This window comes from Dermacentor albipictus, chromosome 4 (genome assembly GCF_038994185.2).
Source record: "Dermacentor albipictus isolate Rhodes 1998 colony chromosome 4, USDA_Dalb.pri_finalv2, whole genome shotgun sequence".
In the NCBI taxonomy this organism is placed as follows: Eukaryota; Metazoa; Arthropoda; class Arachnida; order Ixodida; family Ixodidae; genus Dermacentor; species Dermacentor albipictus.
Window position 1 is genome coordinate 169,943,173 of NC_091824.1, and position 20,314 is coordinate 169,963,486.

At 48.9% G+C, this 20,314-nt stretch overlaps 1 protein-coding gene across 3 annotated transcripts in view; it reads left to right on the top strand.

Moving 5' to 3' along the window:
• LOC135902469 (serine/threonine-protein kinase SIK2-like) overlaps window positions 1–20,314 on the top strand; it is a 309,800-nt gene that overhangs the window by 66,937 nt on the left and 222,549 nt on the right. The window lies entirely within an intron of this gene.

Genomic DNA, 20,314 nt, shown 5'->3' on the forward strand with positions numbered 1-20,314 from the left:
CTGTTTCGTCCTCACACAAAACGACTACGAACAGTTGCGGAATAGGTTCTCTAGTTTGCAATGCTCGCGACGCAGCGTCAGGCACCGTCGCAGAGTATTTGCCGAAACAGCGCGAGTGCAGGCAGAAAACTTAATAAACGATGACACTTGTGTACTTAAATTTACTTTGGGAATCTGTAGAGGGCCTTCTTCGGCCAACGCAAGGTCTCAGTTACACCATGGTCTCAGTCTTGCTTCGTAGGACCGCAGCGGGATCTTTTGCGAAGGAACAGCGTTTCTCTTCAGCCGCTTTCGTAAGAGCTCGCCACAAAAATAAAATGAAATCATTGAGCAACAGTCAAGTACACTCACCAAGGTGGCCCCAAAAGAAGTTTTTGTTGAAATTCTCGCTACATATAACTATTTCTTCGCTCACTTGCTTCTCGATGCGGAGCTTGATCACCCACAACTTCCCGTTTTTTTTTTTCTTTTGGAAAGTGGTGCTTTTCCCAATACTTTTCCCAATATTGCACGATTTGTGCATTGTGGCACACTGCACATGCGGTTGCTCTTCGCTCGTCGACTGTTTTTTTTTCCCCATATCAAAGAGTACCAAAACGCCAACACAGCTGCAGAAACCGCGTGGGCGGGAAATCCATCACTCCCTCCCGGGTTCCGAAAAAATCCGCGCGGCGGCGCTAGCGTATCTGGAAAGCGCGAATAACCTCCACCCGCTCTCCTTACCTGCGCCCGAAAGATGTGAATGAATAAAAACGGTTCGCGACGCGTGTGCTGATAACGGAGGTCATAGGCGGCAGCTGGTTGCATGTATAGAGGACGTGTGACGACACACTATATTGACACGTGTATCTATATTTATCGGGCGACCAGGTTTCACCGCCTAACAAATCTTATCGCGCAGCGCCGGACGCGCTTGCATGTATCCGAAGTTTCTGGAAAGTTATCGATGCTTCTATCCGCGTGTCTGTTGTCGCCGAACCTTGTGTTATCAGATTTCATCGCGTGACATGAATGGCGTAGAACTTTGTGGAAGACACGCGGGTCCCATCAGGTAATCTGGAACATTCGACGACTGATCTATAAAAGCCGACGCGCTTGACCCGCTGATCAGTTTTTTCCGACGATCGCCGACCGTGTTCGCCGCTACCGTTGTGCTATAAGTGTAGCCTGTTTTTGTGGGCACAGGTTCGCCCAATAAAAGTTAGTTTTCTCGTTCACAGTATTGCTACTGTGTTATTGCTTCTTTCTTCACCGTCACTACCACGTGACATCTGGTGGAGGTGCTTTTCGTCCATGTACAGGACGCCCCCGACAAGCCGTGATCCCAGCCCAGACCGCGAACAGAACACCAACGTAATCCCGGACCACCGAGCAAGCCGCCGTCTTCAACAGCTGCCCCCGGAGCACGGACTTCTACCTGAGAAGACCAAGAAGATTGTGGCCAAGGCAACCGCAATGGCAGCCCCAGCGTCCCCCATCGTCCTGCAGCAGCCCAGGGAACCACCGACGTTCCGCGGTTCCACATTTGAGGATCCGGAAACCTGGCTGGAAACGTATGAGAGGGTCGCTACGTTTAACAACTGGGCAAGCGACGACAAGCTACGACATGTCTATTTCGCATTGGAGGACGCCGCCAAGACGTGGTTCGAGAATCGAGAAGCCACCTTGACGACGTGGGACCTCTTCCGAAGCGGCTTCCTGAAAACATTTCAAAGCGTCGTGCGAAAAGAACGAGCCCAAGCTCTACTGGAGACAAGAGCGCAGCTGCCGAATGAGACGATCGCGATTTTCACTGAGGAAATGAGCCGTCTGTTCCGCCACGCCGACCCAGAAATGTCCGAGGAGAAGAAAGTACGTCTACTGATGCGTGGCGTAAAGGAGGAACTTTTCGCCGGTATGGTAAGAACTCCACCGAAGACCGTCGACGAGTTTCTTCGTGAGGCGACGAGCATCGAGAAGACACTGGAATTGCGGAACCGGCAATTTGACCGACGCACCAAGCCAACAAGCTACTCCGGAATTCAATCACTGGCCACGGACGATTTATGCGAGACCATCAGGGCCATCGTGCGCGAAGAACTGCGCAAGGTCTTGCCATCGTCGCAGCCTCAAGTGGCCTCGATCGCCGACGTCGTGAAAGAAGAGGTGCACCGATCGCTAGGAGTTCCTGAGGTGCAACCACAATTACCGCAGCCCCAGCCAGAAGCGATGACTTACGCCGCCATCGCACGCCGTCAAGCTCCCCCTCCGCGACAACGCCAGGTCCACGTAACGCCGCAATTCCGTCGTCCACCGCCGCCGCCGCCAGCACGCCCACCCGTCGCCCAGCGCACCTACGCGAGGAAGACGGACATTTGGCGCGCCCCCGACCACCGCCCGCTCTGCTACCACTGCGGCGAAGCCGGGCACGTGTACCGCCGATGCCCATACCGCGACCTGGGATTGCGAGGCTTTGCCGTAAACGCACAGCGCCCGAGGGAAGGTGAACGCCCTCGTGACATCGCCGATTACCTCGCCGCTACCCAGTGGAGCCCTCGACGACCGTCCCGTTCGCCGTCACCAGGCCGCTACCTGTCGCCGCAGCACCGACCATACACCGGCCCAGCCCGGGGCCGCTCTGCGAGCCCATATCCGGAAAACTAAAAGCAGCAACCGATGGAGGTGCGGTTGCTGTTCGTCGAATTGACGAAGATCCTCCGCCGCCGACGAAGACGACGAAGAAACCGTCTCGACGACCTAGTGACGACACGCCGCCGTCCCGACGAAGTCAGGAAGCCAAGACTACACCCTCGAAAGACGACTTGACGAAGCGACGTTCCAGCTTCAGTTCAACACGACGCAGCCGTGATCCGACGCCACGACCTAACTGCAACGCCAGACAAAGAACCACCGACCTTGACGTGCTTCTCGACGGCCACGCAGTCACTGCCTTAGTCGACACAGGGGCCGATTACTCCGTAATGAGTGGACGCATCGCCGCCCAGTTGAAGAAGGTTAAAACTGCATGGGAGGGCCCCCAAATTCGGACCGCTGGAGGGCACCTCATTACGCCGACTGGAATCTGCACGGCAAGAATTACCATTCATGACCGGACTTACCCTGCCACCTTCGTTATCCTGCAACAGTGTTCACGAGACGTCATTCTCGGCATGGACTTCCTGAACCAACACGGCGCCATCATCGACCTCAAGTCGCAGTCAATAACGCTGTCGGAAGATCAAGCGATACCATCGGAGCGCCCTTGCAGCCACCACGCCTTGAGTGTGCTCGAAGATCAAGTGAGCATCCCGCCTCGCTCCAGCATCGTTATTTCGGTCGGCACCGAAACACCCGCTGACGTAGAAGGCGTCATCGAAGGCGACCAACGTCTACTACTCGACCGTGAAATTTGCGTCGCAAGAGGGATCGCTCGACTGCACGGAGGAAACACGAGAGTGTTGCTGACAAACTTCAGCCAGGAGTTCAAGCACATCAACAAGGGCACGACGATCGCATTCATCGAGGAAATACAGGAAACCAGCGATGCCTTCGTCCTCTCGGATTCTGTTGCATCTACCCCGACGACCGTAGTTCCCGAGCCAGACTTCAACATAAATCCAAGTCTCCCCGTGATTAAGCAGCAACAGCTCAGAAGTCTGCTTCGACGATACAAAGACTGCTTTTCGACGTCATCAAGGATTCGACAAACACCAGTCGCAAAGCATCGCATAATCACCGAAGAGAGCGCTCGACCACTACGCCAGAGCCCTTACCGAGTTTCGACGCGAGAACGCGAAGCTATAAGACAACAAGTCGACGAAATGCTGCGCGACGACATCATCCAGCCGTCGAAAAGCCCGTGGGCGTCTCCAGTTGTTTTAGTGAAGAAAAAGGACGGAACCCTACGTTTCTGCGTCGATTATCGTCGACTGAACAAAATCACGAAGAAAGACGTATACCCCCTCCCACGGATAGACGACGCATTAGATCGGCTCTGCAATGCTAAATACTTCTCATCGATCGACCTCAAGTCTGGCTACTGGCAAATAGAAGTCGACGAAAGGGATCGCGAAAAGACCGCCTTCATCACGCCAGACGGCCTCTATGAATTCAAGGTTATGCCGTTTGGACTGTGCTCGGCGCCTGCAACGTTCCAGCGCGTGATGGACACGGTTTTAGCAGGATTGAAGTGGCAGACCTGTCTTGTTTACTTGGATGACGTCGTCGTCTTCGCCGGAAATTTCGACGATCACCTTAAGCGGCTTGCGACAGTATTAGAGGCCATCAAGTCATCAGGGCTCACCCTGAAGCCGGAAAAGTGTCACTTCGCTTACGATGAGCTTCTATTCCTTGGCCATGTCATCAGCAAATCTGGAGTACGCCCAGATCCGCAGAAGACAGCTGCCATCGCAAAGTTCCCGCAGCCAATCGACAAGAAGGCAGTGCGCAGATTCCTTGGCATGTGTGCCTACTATAGGCGCTTTGTCAAGGACTTTTCACGCATCGCTGAGCCGCTGACGCAGCTAACTAAATGCGACGTCGAGTTCAAGTGGGAAACGCCGCAGGCCGAGGCATTTCAAGAACTCAAACGACGCATGCAGTCGCCGCCCGTACTTGCGCACTTCGACGAACACGCCGATACCGAAATCCACACTGACGCCAGTAGCCTAGGCCTCGGCGCCGTCCTGGTCCAGAGAAAAGATGGACATGAACACGTGATAGCTTACGCTAGCCGGTCGTTGTCAAAAGCGGAAGGCAATTATTCTACAACCGAAAAGGAATGTCTCGCCATCGTTTGGGCTACAGGGAAATTTCGCCCTTACCTATATGGCAGGCCATTCAAAGTCGTCAGCGACCATCACGCCTTGTGTTGGCTAGCGAATTTAAAGGATCCCTCAGGACGGCTGGCACGGTGGAGCCTCAGACTACAAGAATACGACATCACCGTAACATACAAGTCCGGACGAAAACACTCAGACGCCGATTGCCTATCCCGCGCCCCCATTGACCCGCCGCCGCAAGATGACGAGGATGACGACGCCTTCCTTGGAATAATAAGCGCGGAAGACTTCGCCGAACAACAACGAGCGGACCCGGAACTTAAAGGCCTCGTCGATTATTTGGAAGGGCACACCGACGTTGTCCCCAGGGCATTTAAGCGCGGATTAGCTTCCTTCACGCTTCAAGACAGTCTACTCGTGAAGAAGAACTTCTCGCCAGTCCGCGCCAATTACCTTCTTGTTGTCCCGTCAGGACTTCGTCCAGAAGTATTGCATGCCCTACATGACGATCCGACCGCTGGACACCTCGGATTTTCCCGGACACTATCAAGGATACAAGAAAAGTATTATTGGCCGCGCCTGACCGCCGACGTCGCCCGTTATGTCAGAACATGCCGAGACTGTCAGCGACGCAAGACACCGCCGACAAGGCCAGCCGGATTACTACAGCCAATCGAGCCTCCTTTCCGACCATTCCAGCAGATCGGGATGGACTTGCTGGGACCCTTTCCGACGTCAATAACCGGAAATAAGTGGATCGTCGTGGCGACGGACTACCTCACCCGCTTCGCTGAAACAAAAGCACTGCCGAAAGGTAGCGCAGCCGAAGTGGCGAAATTCTTTATCGAAAACATCCTGCTGCGACATGGCGCCCCAGAAGTCCTCATCACCGACCGAGGAACGGCCTTTACAGCGGAGCTCACCCAAGCCATTCTGAAATACAGTCAGACAAGGCACAGGAGGACAACGGCTTACCACCCGCAGACGAATGGTCTTACGGAGCGGCTGAATAAGACCCTCGCCGACATGCTAGCGATGTATGTCGACGTCGAACACAAGACCTGGGATGCCGTCCTGCCGTACGTAACATTCGCTTATAACACGGCGGTGCAAGAAACAACACAGATCACGCCGTTCAAGTTGGTTTACGGCAGGAACCCGACGACGACGCTCGACGCCATGCTGCCGCACGTAACGGACGAAGAGAATCTTGACGTCGCTACCTATCTCCAGCGCGCCGAAGAAGCCCGACAGCTCGCCCGCCTGCGAATCAAGAACCAGCAGAGGACCGACAGCCGACACTACAATCTCCGACGACGCTTCGTCGAGTACCAGCCCGGCGACCGTGTTTGGGTATGGACCCCTATACGCCGACGAGGACTGAGCGAGAAGCTTTTGCGTCGCTATTTTGGACCGTACAAGATCATCCGACGTATTGGTGCACTGGACTACGAGGTCGTGCCAGACGGCATTTCGCTGTCACAGCGGCGCCGCTCACGACCTGAAATTGTCCACGTTGTGCGGCTCAAGCCGTACCACCAGCGTTGACGAACTTTGGGACTTCGCGTAACTGACCTTTGGACTTTATTTCTTTTCGGTGTTTTGTTACTTATGTTTAATAAGTGTCCCTTTGTGTTTCGCTCTCTCTGTAGCATCGGGACGATGCTTTTTAAGAGGGGGGTATTGACACGTGTATCTATATTTATCGGGCGACCAGGTTTCACCGCCTAACAAATCTTATCGCGCAGCGCCGGACGCGATTGCATGTATCCGAAGTTTCTGGAAAGTTATCGATGCTTCTATCCGCGTGTCTGTTGTCGCCGAACCTTGTGTTATCAGATTTCATCGCGTGACATGAATGGCGTAGAACTTTGTGGAAGACACGCGGGTCCCATCAGGTAATCTGGAACATTCGACGACTGATCTATAAAAGCCGACGCGCTTGACCCGCTGATCAGTTTTTTCCGACGATCGCCGACCGTGTTCGCCGCTACCGTTGTGCTATAAGTGTAGCCTGTTTTTGTGGGCACAGGTTCGCCCAATAAAAGTTAGTTTTCTCGTTCACAGTATTGCTACTGTGTTATTGCTTCTTTCTTCACCGTCACTACCACGTGACAATATAGTACACTGTTGTGTAGCTACAAGCACCAGATGCGAGTCATCAAGAAAGTAGAGTGTTTTGGATTAGGGAACCCAAGCGAGTTGTGTACCAGCACAGAACCCCAAAGGTTGCGCGTCTTGCTGGGACCCAGGCGGCTTGCATACGTACGCGGAACGCAAATCGTTTGCGTCCTTTAATCTAAACAATCGCAATCGATCGACTCGCAAAGAAAAGTTGAAGAGACGCCGTCCTGCACGAATCGTGTGCAGCTTACCACCCGATAACGCACTCTCGCTTGCGGGAAGACAATTTCACGTGTGTCGTATATCATTTGCCTGCTAGCTCTTGTATCAGGTGTCGAATTCACGAAGCTGTTCGTTCGGTTTTGTTGTGTTTGTGTGATTTGATTACGTGTCTATCAGATATGTTCAGCGACTTGTGATGTATTTCTACTTTTCCTATATGTGACAAAGAGTGGCTGACACCACCTTCTGCGTGGGGCCCACATCCCCTTATCTAGTCATGTCAGTGAAAATAATTATTTCGTATACGGGTTTACTGTCTGAGAGAATGTGCAGGGAAAAAGACCTATCCCTTAATACGAGCACTCGATACGATTTCATATTGTCTGCTTTGAAAGCTACCTGCTTGGTCAGGCCGTCTAGAAGTTTCTCTTAACGACTGATAGTTGCTGCCAAAATAACAACAAGGGATGGATTGCTGTCTGAGTTGGCATCCCATAATAACGATATAGCAGTAGTTCTGTCAATAAACGTTATTTCGTAGCTTTGAGCGCGTGTCGTGCATCCTTCTTGCTTCCTTGCGTGTCGCGGTACTTTTCGTTGTCAAATAATGATAACGGTTCCGCGGTGGCATGGTCCTTGCCTGCACATGTTTCCGATATGTATACCGGCAGGTTAGATTTGCCTAAACAGGTCGTATACAAGCTTCAAGGCTGCGTAGAGAAACCAGAAAGGCGGGGTGGGTATGGGGTCGCCAACTTGCCGGGTGACGATTAATGAGGTTATCTCAAGCGTGTGTACACTTTTTTTGCTCGGGTGAGAGCACGCCGTTTCGGCGCCCGCGATAGACGCTGCTCCGCAGCGCCTCCTCGTCTTCGATCGCTGTTTATTTTCACTTAAGATGTCGTTAACGAAGTGGCCAACGTGCAGAAATTTCTTGCAAGTATTTGAGAAATACATTATTGGGGTGCCACTTAGACTGATTTAAAACAACGGATCTGGGTGTTGGGCTGCTGAGCACGAGGTCGCGGGATCGAATCCCGGCCAAGGCGGCCGCATTTCGATGGGTGCGAAGTGCAAAAACACCCGTGTACTTAGATTTAGGTGCACGTTAAAGAAACCCAGGTGGTCGAAATTACCGGAGTCCTCCACTACGGCGTGCCTCATAATCAGAAAGTGGTTTTGGCACGTAAAACCCCATTATTTAATTTTAGTTAACAACTGACCTGTTGCCCGAAACGTTAGGACCCGTGTTCACATAAATAATCTTGCCTAAGGGTATAGAGCATCGTGTTTCGGCGCTTGCCGCTCATGATCGAGGTATATATAGGCGTGATAAGGACGCGTGAGCGCCTCGGCGATAGCTATAGTCGATCATCATCATCATCATCATCATCATCAGCCTGGTTACGCCCACTGCAGGGCAAAGGCCTCTCCCATATTTCTCCAACAACCCCGGTCATGTACTAATTGTGGCCATGCCGTCCCTGCAAACTTCTTAATCTCATCCGCCCACCTAACTTTCTGCCGTCCCCTGCTACGCTTCCCTTCCCTTGGAATCCAGTCCGTAACCCTTAATGACCATCGGTTATCTTCCCTCCTCATTACATGTCCTGCCCATGCCCATTTCTTTTTCTTGATTTCAACTAAGATGTCATTAACTCGCGTTTGTTCCCTCACCCAATCTGCTCTTTTCTTATCCCTTAACGTTACACCTATCATTCTTCTTTCCATAGCTCGTTGCGTCGTCCTCAATTTAAGTAGAACCCTTTTCGTAAGCCTCCAGGTTTCTGCCCCGTACGTGAGTACTGGTAAGACACAGCTGTTATAAACTTTCCTCTTGAGGGATAATGGCAATCTGCTGTTCATGATCTGAGAATGTCTGCCAAACGCACCCCAGCCCATTCTTATTCTTCTGATTATTTCAGTCTCATGATCCGGATCCGCAGTCACTATCTGCCCTAAGTAGATGTATTCCCTTACCAATTCCAGTGCCTCACTACCTATCGTAAACTGCTGTTCTCTTCCCAGACTGTTAAACATTACTTTAGTTTTCTGCAGATTAATTTTTAGACTCACTCTTCTGCTTTGCCTCTCCAGGTCAGTGAGCATACATTGCAGTTGGTCCCCTGAGTTACTAAGCAAGGCAATATCATCAGCGAATCGCAAGTTACTAAGGTATTCTCCATTTACTCTTATCCCCATTTCTTCCCAATCCAGGTCTCTGAATACCTCCTGTAAACACGCTGTGAATAGCATTGGAGAGATCGTATCGCCCTGCCTGACGCCTTTCTTTATTGGGATTTTGTTGCTTTCTTTATGGAGGACTACGGTGGCTGTGGAGCCGCTATAGATATCTTTCAGTATTTTTACATACGGCTCGTCTACACCCTGATTCCGTAATGCCTCCATGACTGCTGAGGTTTCGACAGAATCAAATGCTTTCTCGTAATCAATGAAAGCTATATATAAGGGTTGATTATATTCCGCACATTTCTCTATCACCTGATTGATAGTGTGAATATGATCTATTGTTGAGTAGCCTTTACGGAATCCTGCCTGGTCCTTTGCTTGACAGAAGTCTAAGGTGTTCCTGATTCTATTTGCGATTACCTTAGTAAATAGTTTGTAGGCAACGGACAGTAAGCTGATCGGTCTATAATTTTTCAGTTCTTTGGCGTCCCCTTTCTTATGGATTAGGATTATGTTCGCGTTTTTCCAAGATTCCGGTACGCTCGACGTTATGAGGCATTGCGTATACAGGGTGGCCAGTTTCTCTAGAACAATCTGCCCACCATCCTTCAACAAATCTGCTGTTACCTGATCCTCCCCAGCTGCCTTCCCCCTTTGCATATCTCCCAAGGCTTTCTTTACTTCTTCCGGCGTTACCTGTGGGATTTTTAATTCCTCTAGACTATTTTCTGTTCCATTATCGTCCTGGGTGCCACTGGTACTGTATAGATCTCTATAGAACTCCTCAGCCACTTGAACTATCTCATCCATATTAGTAATGATATTGCCGGCTTTGTCTCTTAACGCATACATCTGATTCTTGCCAATTCCTAGTTTCTTCTTCACTGTTTTTAGGCTTCCTCCATTCCTGAGAGCATGTTCAATTCTATCCATATTATACTTCCTTATGTCAGCTGTCTTACGCTTGTTGATTAACTTCGAAAGTTCTGCCAGTTCTATTCTAGCTGTAGGGTTAGAGGCTTTCATACCCTGGCGTTTCTTGATCAGATCTTTCGTCTCCTGCGATAGTTTACTGGTATCCTGCCTAACGGAGTTACCACCGACTTCCATTGCACACTCCTTAATGATGCCGACAAGATTGTCGTTCATTGCTTCAACACTAAGGTCCTCTTCCTGAGTTAAAGCTGAATACCTGTTCTGTAGCTTGATCTGGAATTCCTCTATTTTCCCTCTTACCGCTAACTCATTGATCGGCTTCTTATGTACCAGTTTCTTCCGTTCCCTTCTCAGGTCTAGGCTAATTCGAGTTCTTACCATCCTGTGGTCACTGCAGCGCACCTTGCCGAGCACGTCCACATCCTGTATGATGCCAGGGTTAGCGCAGAGTATGAAGTCTATTTCATTTCTAGTCTCGCCGTTGGGGCTCCTCCACGTCCACTTTCGGCTATCCCGCTTGCGGAAGAAAGTATTCATTATCCTCATATTATTCTGTTCCGCAAACTCTACTAATAACTCCCCCCTGGTATTTCTAGTGCCTATGCCATATTCCCCCACTGCCTTGTCTCCAGCCTGCTTCTTGCCTACCTTGGCATTGAAGTCGCCCATTAGTATAGTGTATTTAGTTTTCACTCTACCCATCGCCGATTCCACGTCTTCATAGAAGCTTTCGACTTCCTGGTCATCATGACTGGATGTAGGGGCGTAGACCTGTACAATCTTCATTTTGTACCTCTTATTAAGTTTCACAACAAGACCTGCCACCCTCTCGTTAATGCTATAGAATTCCTGTATGTTACCAGCTATATTGTAAGCATTTATGCGGACTTCATCTTCATCTGTACAAAGTCATCATCAATCATCGGCTCGTGTTCGTTTTTGCGTCGGCGCCATTTTTCCTTCTTGGAATAAAGCGTCGTCTCAACCGTAGTATTTCAAGTGGTGACAGACGTGTTGTACGCAAATGTTACAAATGGGAGAATCGCATCCCAGTTACGATGATCAGGTTGAATATACATGGATAGCATGTCACACAGCGTGCGATGAAATCGCTCTGTTAGGCCGTTGGTCTGAGGGTGGTAGCTAGACGTTGTCTTGTGCACGGTGTTGGAGGCTTGCAGAACTTGATTAAGAGTGCTTGAAAGGAATGCCTTGCCTCGGTCGCTCAAAAGAACGTGAGGCGCCCCGTGACGTAAGTAGACAGCCTGCAAGAAGAAGGCCGCTACTTCTGAGGCAGCTCCTGAGCGTATTGAGGCTGTTTCAGCGTACCGGGTCAAATGGTCAACAGCAGTGACGATCCATCGGTTGCCGTCTGGAGTAGGTGGGAGTGGCCCGAAAAGGTCAATGCCGACGACAGAGAAGGGTTGTGCTGGACAAGGAAGTGGTTGTAGGGTCCCGACCGGAGCAGTAGTAGGTCGCTTACGGTGTTGGCAATATTCTTATTAATCAGGAATCCGACGCCTAGTTCTCTTCTCTCCGCTAAGCCCCGGTAGCACAGGACGTGCCCGCTTTTTAGCACTGTATATGCCTCTTTTGGCCTCCTAACTTCACTGAGCCCTATTATGTCCCATTTACTGCCCTCTAATTCCTCCAATAGTACTGCTAGACTCGCCTCACTAGATAACGTTCTAGCATTAAACGTAGCCAGGTTCATATTCCAATGGCAGCCTGTCCGGAGCCAGTGATTCTTAGCACCCTCTGCTGCGTCGCAGGTCTGACCGCCGCCGTGGTCAGTTGCTTCACAGCTGCTGGGGACTGAGGGGCCGGGGTTTGATTGTGTTGTTCATATAGGAGGTTGTGGCCAAGTACTGCACCAGGGTGGCCAATCCTGCTCTGGTGAGGGAGTGCGTTACCGGTTCTGGTCACCGGGATCAGGCCACACTCCAGGCCTGTTTATGCAATTTTAACAACACGCGGATTTTTTTTTTAATCCGGTGGAAAATTGCCGGCACCGGGATTCGAACCACGGACCTCTTGCACGCGAGGCGGGTGTTCTACCTCTACGCCACCGCTGCACCACCTATAGTCGATGAGAGGACCTATATGCAAGATTCGTTTTGTGAGCAGGTATAGTCCAGATTCATTGAAGATGCCATTACAAAAACGTACTTTTTTTCTTTTTTCTTTGTTGAATTGTTTGCGCTTTTTATTGTGCACTTTTTATGACATTGCTTTTTTATGGTACTTTCTTCGCTTAGGTACAGCGTAAGTAAGCTTGAAGATAAACAATCTGATTGCTGCAGTGGGCGACGCCTTCAAGCCGTCCAAATGTCTAAATGGCTTGGGACATGTGACCACGTACAATAACATATTGCATGTGGCTCTTGGGCTGTGGACTAGACGATGTCCAACGCAGCGCAATGAACAAAACTGAGGAGTGGATGTATGGGTGCCAGTCTTTCTTTTTGCATAAACGTGCGCGTTGTGTGTATTCATGACGTTGTTGTTAATGACAATGACAAAGCCTCTGCGAAGAAAGCTTTTCACAGCAATGACGATAATTTATTATGTGTTATGGCTTTTGTCCCAAAGTGCTAGTCATGCATAGAGCGCGGGCATAATGTATACGAGCGCCCGATTAAGCTTCCACTCCGGCGGTCAGGAAACGTGAGCTCGAGAGTTCGTTGCAGGATGTATTACGAGTGCTGCCTATTTTCACACGCATCGCGTCTCAGCGCACACGTTTCGATGCACACAATAGATACTTTCGATGCTAACTTCCCGGAGACACAGGATACGCCAGACGGATATCGGCCTTGTGCGCGCTGCGGAGGCAACCCTTATGGCCAATCTTGGAACTGTGCCTCATTTCCAGCACAGTGTCACGCAACAGTTTGCATTCGCAAGAGCGGTACTTAGGGTGCTCACCAAGGTTCAGCTTCTTAGGGTGCACTGAAGTTGCCAGAGTTGTGCCCCGAATGCGCACCCAACCTGCGACCCTTGGGTGAACACGACTGACGGGGACCACGCTGGCATTCAGGAAGAGTTATTCGTTCGGGGCGCAGTCTTGTTTGTGCAGCGGGAAACGAACGCGCGCGAAAGTCCGAATAGCGAGCCGCTCGACCGGTGGACATTTAATACGGGGTTGGGGTGCGGGCCAGGGAAGGGGGGGGGGGGGGGGGGGGGTGCGCTTGTGTCGGGTCTCGGCAGCCCGCAGCGCCCGCTGCGCGCGTTCGGCGCTGTGGATAAACGAGGCCTATTTGCCTGCGCCGCTGCAGCAGTGGGCTCGGGGTGCCTTTCTGCCCGAAGGGGGGGAGGGGGGCCAGCACCCATTGAGACGTCCCGCCGGGGGCGCCCCCGTCCGGTTCCGGGAAGGAGGTGGGGGGGGTGCTGTCGGCCACCCAGGACGGCGGTCACGTGACCCACCGGCGGCCGGCCAATGGGGGTCGGCGGCCGATCCATTTGCCGAGGCGCCCGGCGATGACTAGCCAGATGCCCCGAGCACGGCGCCCCTTTGTTCGACGTGGGTGTCCCGCCACTGATAGGCGCCTCTCTCGCGCGCGCGAGGCGCAGGCCTTCTCCTCGCGCTGCCTTCACGTGTAATAAGCGACGCGCTGTTTCTGCTGCCGCTCTCCTCCTATTCACCGTCCTCCTCCTCTGCGCTAGGGTGCTGCGGAGGGGGCAGCACGAGGAGGGGGGGGGGGGGACGCGAACCCGAAACATCGGCAGCAGCCACCCTGCGTCCGTAATTTAGCACCACGGCGCGGCGCGCTTCTCTCGGGCGCCGTTGTGAGGCCGAACGCCCAGCTCTTCTCCTCCGGCACGGCGGCGGCCCTTCTTCACGCGACCGCGCTGCTGTGGCCGATGCGTTGTAGCTGTGTCCGGTTGGCGAGCGGCGGACATCGGCCGAGACGCGGCCCTCATCAGGGATTCGCGCGCCGTCAGATTCCGTCCCGACAACAACAACACCGGTAGCGTGCTCGCGGTGGGGCCCTGTTTGCGTTGGCCACCACCCTTCTCGCGTTCGGCGTGCGCGCGTTCAAGAAAGGAGCAAACTCAGGCGCGCTGCACCCCTGAGGCAGCGCCCACAGCGGGCGGGGGGGAAGGACGCCCTACCTCGTGCGCCGCGTGCGGAGTTGTATTGTCAGCCCATGCACCTCGTGATTTAATTGCTGGACACCTCTGTTTCTGCACGTAACCGTTATAGACGTGGGTGCCATAAAAAAATTCGGGCAGCAAGTGAGCAATACAGCCGCGAAAGAGAGAGAGTAAAATGGGTTTTAAAGCTATCCGCGTCTATATATATATATATATATATATATATCGCTGTCCAAATGTTGCTTTACGCCAGCCCGCTCATAATTTCTAATTACGAGCAGAGCTGTTCGAAAGTGCCATTTTTTTTTTTTTGTCCAAGTGAGAAAGCGGTGCGTGATTACATGCTCGATTGCGCAGATTACTTTTTAAACTCTGTCTTTAGTGACTCCTGACTCGCTATGTGACGTCTCACGAGCTTATGGTATACGCGGGAAAGTACTGGACATTTTAGTTGCTTTTTTGTGTGTGTGTGTGTGCCCGATAATGGGCTTCGTGCATGGGCTTAGGTGCTGATGGGCTTAGCACATTACCGAAGGGTATCTTTAGAAGGCTAAGACAGGTGCGCTAAATGATTGTGTCGTTGCTAAACTTAACGAGTCCCACCGTAATCTCACGCGGATAGCTAAAGTAGCCCTAGCAGCGTCTTCTGCTGTGTAGTTTAACGGAAGCTGACATATATATTAAAAAACAAAACAAAGAAAGAACAGTGTTACCAAAAGCGTGACGCATTGAAAGCGATGGCGCGGCGTTACATACTTTCCTCTACAGCGTATTCAAGCTTTATTTTTTTTCTATATGATTGATGTATGGCCGAAGTACAAACATTTTGTGGCGTAAGTACAAATATTTGTGATGCGTTCGTAACTATAGATACTATGTGAGTACGAAGAAGAATACACAATGTAAATGTAAGAGCATGCAAGGTAGAACGAAACAAAGTAAACTTGGATAAAAGTGTCATTAAGGCGTGTTATAGAATAAAAATTCAGTGCGTCCAAGATACTACATGATATAAATGCGCGTCAGTATACTAAGATCATGCCCCCCCCCCCCTAAAAAAAAAGAACAATTTAAGAAGAGCGAAAAAAAAACCACACATACACTATACAATACAAAATTTCATGTATACATGTAGAGTACATAGGCAATAGCATTCTACTTGACGTAAGCATACATTGCCAGCAAAGTAGCAGAGATTGGTAAATTTTTATTTTTTTTAGATATGCAATAAGTCTCTTTATAGAAACCAAACACTTTAACTTTAGTCACGATTTATTTTATGCATGTATTTACGTGTCACTGTCTGTTGTGATAGCTGATCTATCTTGTTGACTTTAAGTGCGGAAATGGGCACAGGCACAGGCCTAATAAGCTTGTATATACCCTGCACATAGACACTGTATCTGCGTTCAATAAGGCGAGTTAGACACGACGTACATGTGTATTAGTGTACTTGATTGTTGTTTCGCCATTTCTGTCCAGTGTCGGCAAGGAAATTGTACCCTCTGCAGCGCACTCAGTGTGGGTTCATTTCACTTGAACGTGCTACAGTATTTCCACACGCGCACTACTGCTTTGCTGAAGCCACTACCACGTTTGGCGGGATCCTCGACCTGATGCCTGACTGGGTCGCGCCACCCTTGGCAGCTGCGGCTCCACAACCACATGATACAATGGAAAAAAATAATACAGAATACAATTCAGCAATTGGAAACATGGCAAAATTTAGACATCAATAAAGTAGTTTGCACATCAATAGCATGTGAAATACAGGTACATACGGTGCATGATACAGGTACAGGTATGTCGAAGCAGCAGTCGTCCGGGTACAGAACATATTTCAGGCTTTCACAATGAAAGCAAGGACTCGCAGAGTAAACTGAAACCAACTAAATCAGTCCGGCACTATTTTTAGTTTGTGTTAAGAAAGAAATCCCTGAGCTTTCTTTTTGACTTTCTGCTCCGAGGTAGCTGTAAAGAGTGCTTCAACTATTTCCGGATTTTCATTTAGTAGATATGGCATCACAAAGATAAGTTCTTGATCACTAATTCTGTACAGGAACGTTGCCTGGGTATTAAATTTTTTCGTAGGTAGTACGGACCAGGTTTCGCTTCATATGTTGTTTGAAATGTTGTAGTTGTTCGGTGCTGGTGCGAAATTTCTAAGGCCAGTTTATATTTATGCAATTTATGAATAGGCAGTATCTTATTCGATTTAAAAAGGGGTGTAGTGTCTTCCGAAAGTTATAAATTTCCGATTTCACGCACCGCTCACTTTTGCAAAGAAAAAAGACAGTCCATATAGGTTGGTCTTATTCGTTGTTGACCATACTAAAAAACAGTAACAGTACCGGGAACGAATAAGCTCGTAGTATATCTGCCTTTTCATCCGAGACGGGATATGATATCTTATTTTATTTAAGATTCCTACAGCTCGCCCGAGGTCACTTCGGAGTGTGTCAACGTGAGGGGTTCATGAAAGGTTTTTACTCGAATGTTGCCCCCAAAAATCCAACTGATAAAGATTGTTCGATGGCAACGTTCTGAAATTTTAAATGTAAGTTTATAATCGGGTGGGTTCCTCGCGGTCGCGAGAGTCTTTCGTTTGCTGATGTTTAATTGGAGTCCATTAGATTGAAGCCACAAATCCAGACCTGTTGGCCATTCGTTAGCTAGATGAAATACCTATCTTACGTCAGTGCCTAAGAAGAATACATTCGTGTCGTCTACATATAAAATTAACTTCATATTTTTGTTTATGGCTACATTATCATTAACGTATAATAAAATAATGTCGGTCAAAATAATGATTCTTGAAGTACACCAAGTTGTACAAATCCTCTTCAGAGCTTATACAATTTATGCATGTAAATCGAGCTCTCTAAGTTAAGTAGCTTTTTATCAAAGACCAAGCTTTGCCGCGTGTTCCACAAGATAGCAATTTCCTTAAAAGCACATCGTGTTGAACACAGTCGAAAGCCTTTCTGAAGTCCTGAAATATTCCCACTGTAACTATTTTCCTTTCAATATTGTCTAGTATGTGTTGTTTTATTTCAAGAAGTGCACTTTCAGACGACTTGTTCTTTCTAAACCCGAATATTTTGCTTACTATATATTATTTATCATCAGAAAGCCAAAAAGTCTTTTGTATATTATGGTCTCTGCTATCTTCCCAAAATAGTAAGCACAGAGACTGCTCTGTGATCGTTCTTGTCTTTAACGGAGCCACCTTTATGTATTACGGCCACACGGGCCAGCTTCATTGCATCTGGGAACACTGAGATAAAAGGAATAAGCTTGAGAATACGCATAAAGGGGATGCTTACTATTTTCGCGACAACTTTCAATGGTCTAGGTTTAATATCGTTGCTCCAGCGGCGCAATCGTTTCTTGATGCCAATATTACATAGGATATCTCATATTGATCAGTGGGCGGCACAAACATAGTACTTTGACAATTTGTTTTCACAAAATGTTGTCAAGGTATTTTAGCGTGGTCGTCTGCGGAAACACCCACTTCTCTACTCTTGTGTCTTGTCTGCACGCCTCACTTATTTTTTGCATATATGAAGCACCCACATCAATAAAATGTTCGTTAAACAAGTTTGCGACGTCGACGTCACTCACAGACTCATTTTCATACAAAACACACTTTGGCGAACTTGTCTTACCTATACTATACCGGACCGCTTAAAATTATGTAACTTTGAGAGATGTATTCACATTCCATTCGTAACTAAAGAAGACATTTGCATTAGGAAAATCTTGGTGAGGTCTATACTGTAGAACCACGCTCAGACAGCGCGGCTAAACAAGGGCAGGGAGAAACAATTAAATGCCACAGCGGTATTTGTTTCTTTGTGTCCTTGTTTCAGTCGCGCTGTTTCGGCCTAGTTCTAAAGAAGACAAGGCCACATAAGGCCATGTGTCTCAAAGTGTCTCTACAGTTTAGACAGACTATATGAATTATGGCCTTCTAGCCCACAATTATTTATAGTATGTCATTAGCTTATGTGCAATCAAAAACAAAATCTTTGCACTATAGCCTATAGATTCAGGGGCAGTCGCAAATAAATTTTCATTAGGACGTTCCGTAGCATTGCAAATTTAAGCGATCCGATTCATACTTTGAGCGCGGTACTGTGTTTTTTTTATCTTGCATGGGACATATACGCAACAGAGATGTGAGGTAAAGACGAGGAATCTATACACAATGCGGAATGCCGTGACATACAAAAAAGAAATCCGTAGTGTTGTTTTCTCCGAAAACAGTGAAAGCGGCGCATCGTACTTTGCCCGGCCTCTCGGTACTTTCTTAACGGCGAAAGCCTTGCGTGGTTGCCCATATACGTGAGCTCCCTGACTGCACGTTTGCTCGCTTAACCAGCGGAGAACGCCACGATCGAGGTGTTTGTTGCCCCGCGTGGTTAAGCGAAAACGGGTGAGAAAACATTTCCGACTGTTTATCCGAAAGCATTTGTATTTTATGCCAACTGGCTTTGGTGCAAATGTATTGCCCTGTCTTTGGATTCACGAGTTTCGTTTTTCTGCGAAACGGTATAAATATCCAACGCGCTGCCAAACAGGCACACGTGTATATACATCGGCTGCTGTGGAGACAACATATAGAGTACCTCGGCTACCCTAGTTCTTTCTGTTTACAACAATAAATAAATAAATGCATAAATTATAAAGATTCTACGGGAACATTCTACCGTAAAATGCATTGTTCATTGCTGCATTTCTAAGCAGCCTCTTCCTTTTCTTTTTCTCCTCTGCTCTGGCGATGTGGATTGCTACACGCTCCCGACCCGCTCTCGTTGCCCGTACACCCCGGTAATATGCGCGTATATAGCACATATCGGACATTTTAGAACGACAGAAAGCTGAGCTAGTTGGTAAGGATTCATTATGCAAAAAGGAGGTGAGGTGTGCAGACAGAACACAAGAGTAGAGAAGTGGACCACACGAACACCGACTATCAACTGAAGGGAGCACTGAGGCGAAAAAAGAAAGAAGACACAAAACTCATCTGCGCAAGCTCAGGAATGGTATCACCACGTGTCACTCGGGTACATGTGCCGGTCTATACGTGAGAGATAACTATTAAGGCGCTTAATCCCTTCCTTATGTAAAGTAATTGAAGGCTGCCTCACGCACGCTCTTCCACCATTATAGATATGCCATGCCTCTACGATAAGACGCGTATCTTCATTCTTATGCCTGTACAATATCGCGCATTCATCTAACTCTGGCGTGCAGTTACAATCTTGGCAATATAGGGAAAGATTAGAAGGCGATCCACCGGTTAACGAACTTTTATGTTCCATTAGCCTCTGATTGATACACCGCCCCGTTTGCCCTACGTAGAACTGGCCGCAAGTAAGGGGAATTTTATAAACCATACCCATACGACAGTCAGTAAACCGGTTGTTCTTATTGTGCTTTACTGGACAAATATCTGTTCTTTTTTTGCCTTTTACCTGCTCCTTTTTTCCTCTGCACGGCAGCGCATATCTTATCTAGCTTATTGGGAACAGTGAAAGCAACATTAACATCACATCTACTTGCAACTTTTTTAAGCCTGTGCGACACTGAATTAATATGCGGAATAGCCACTACCCTTTTTTGCTATTACTGCTTTCTGTAATTACGTCCGTCCCCTTCGAAACCGACTTCTTCAGGCGCTCAGCGACAGCGGCCACTGCTACACTATAGGATAACTTGCTTCTAATATGCGCCGGACCTCCGCATTAAAACTGGCGCTCATTTTGTGCATGCAGGATTTGGTGAGAGAAGACTTAAGGCACGACATGGCAATTCCTTTTTTTACTACTTTGGAATGCTTGGACTGAAAGTTTAGCAACGGCTTCGAAGATCTTGGGGAGTACTGCCAACAGATGTGGTGATACAGAAAACAGAATGCGACGGTGTAATTTACTGTTTTTCGGTATTGATGATGAGCAAGACGAAAACTGGGCTGC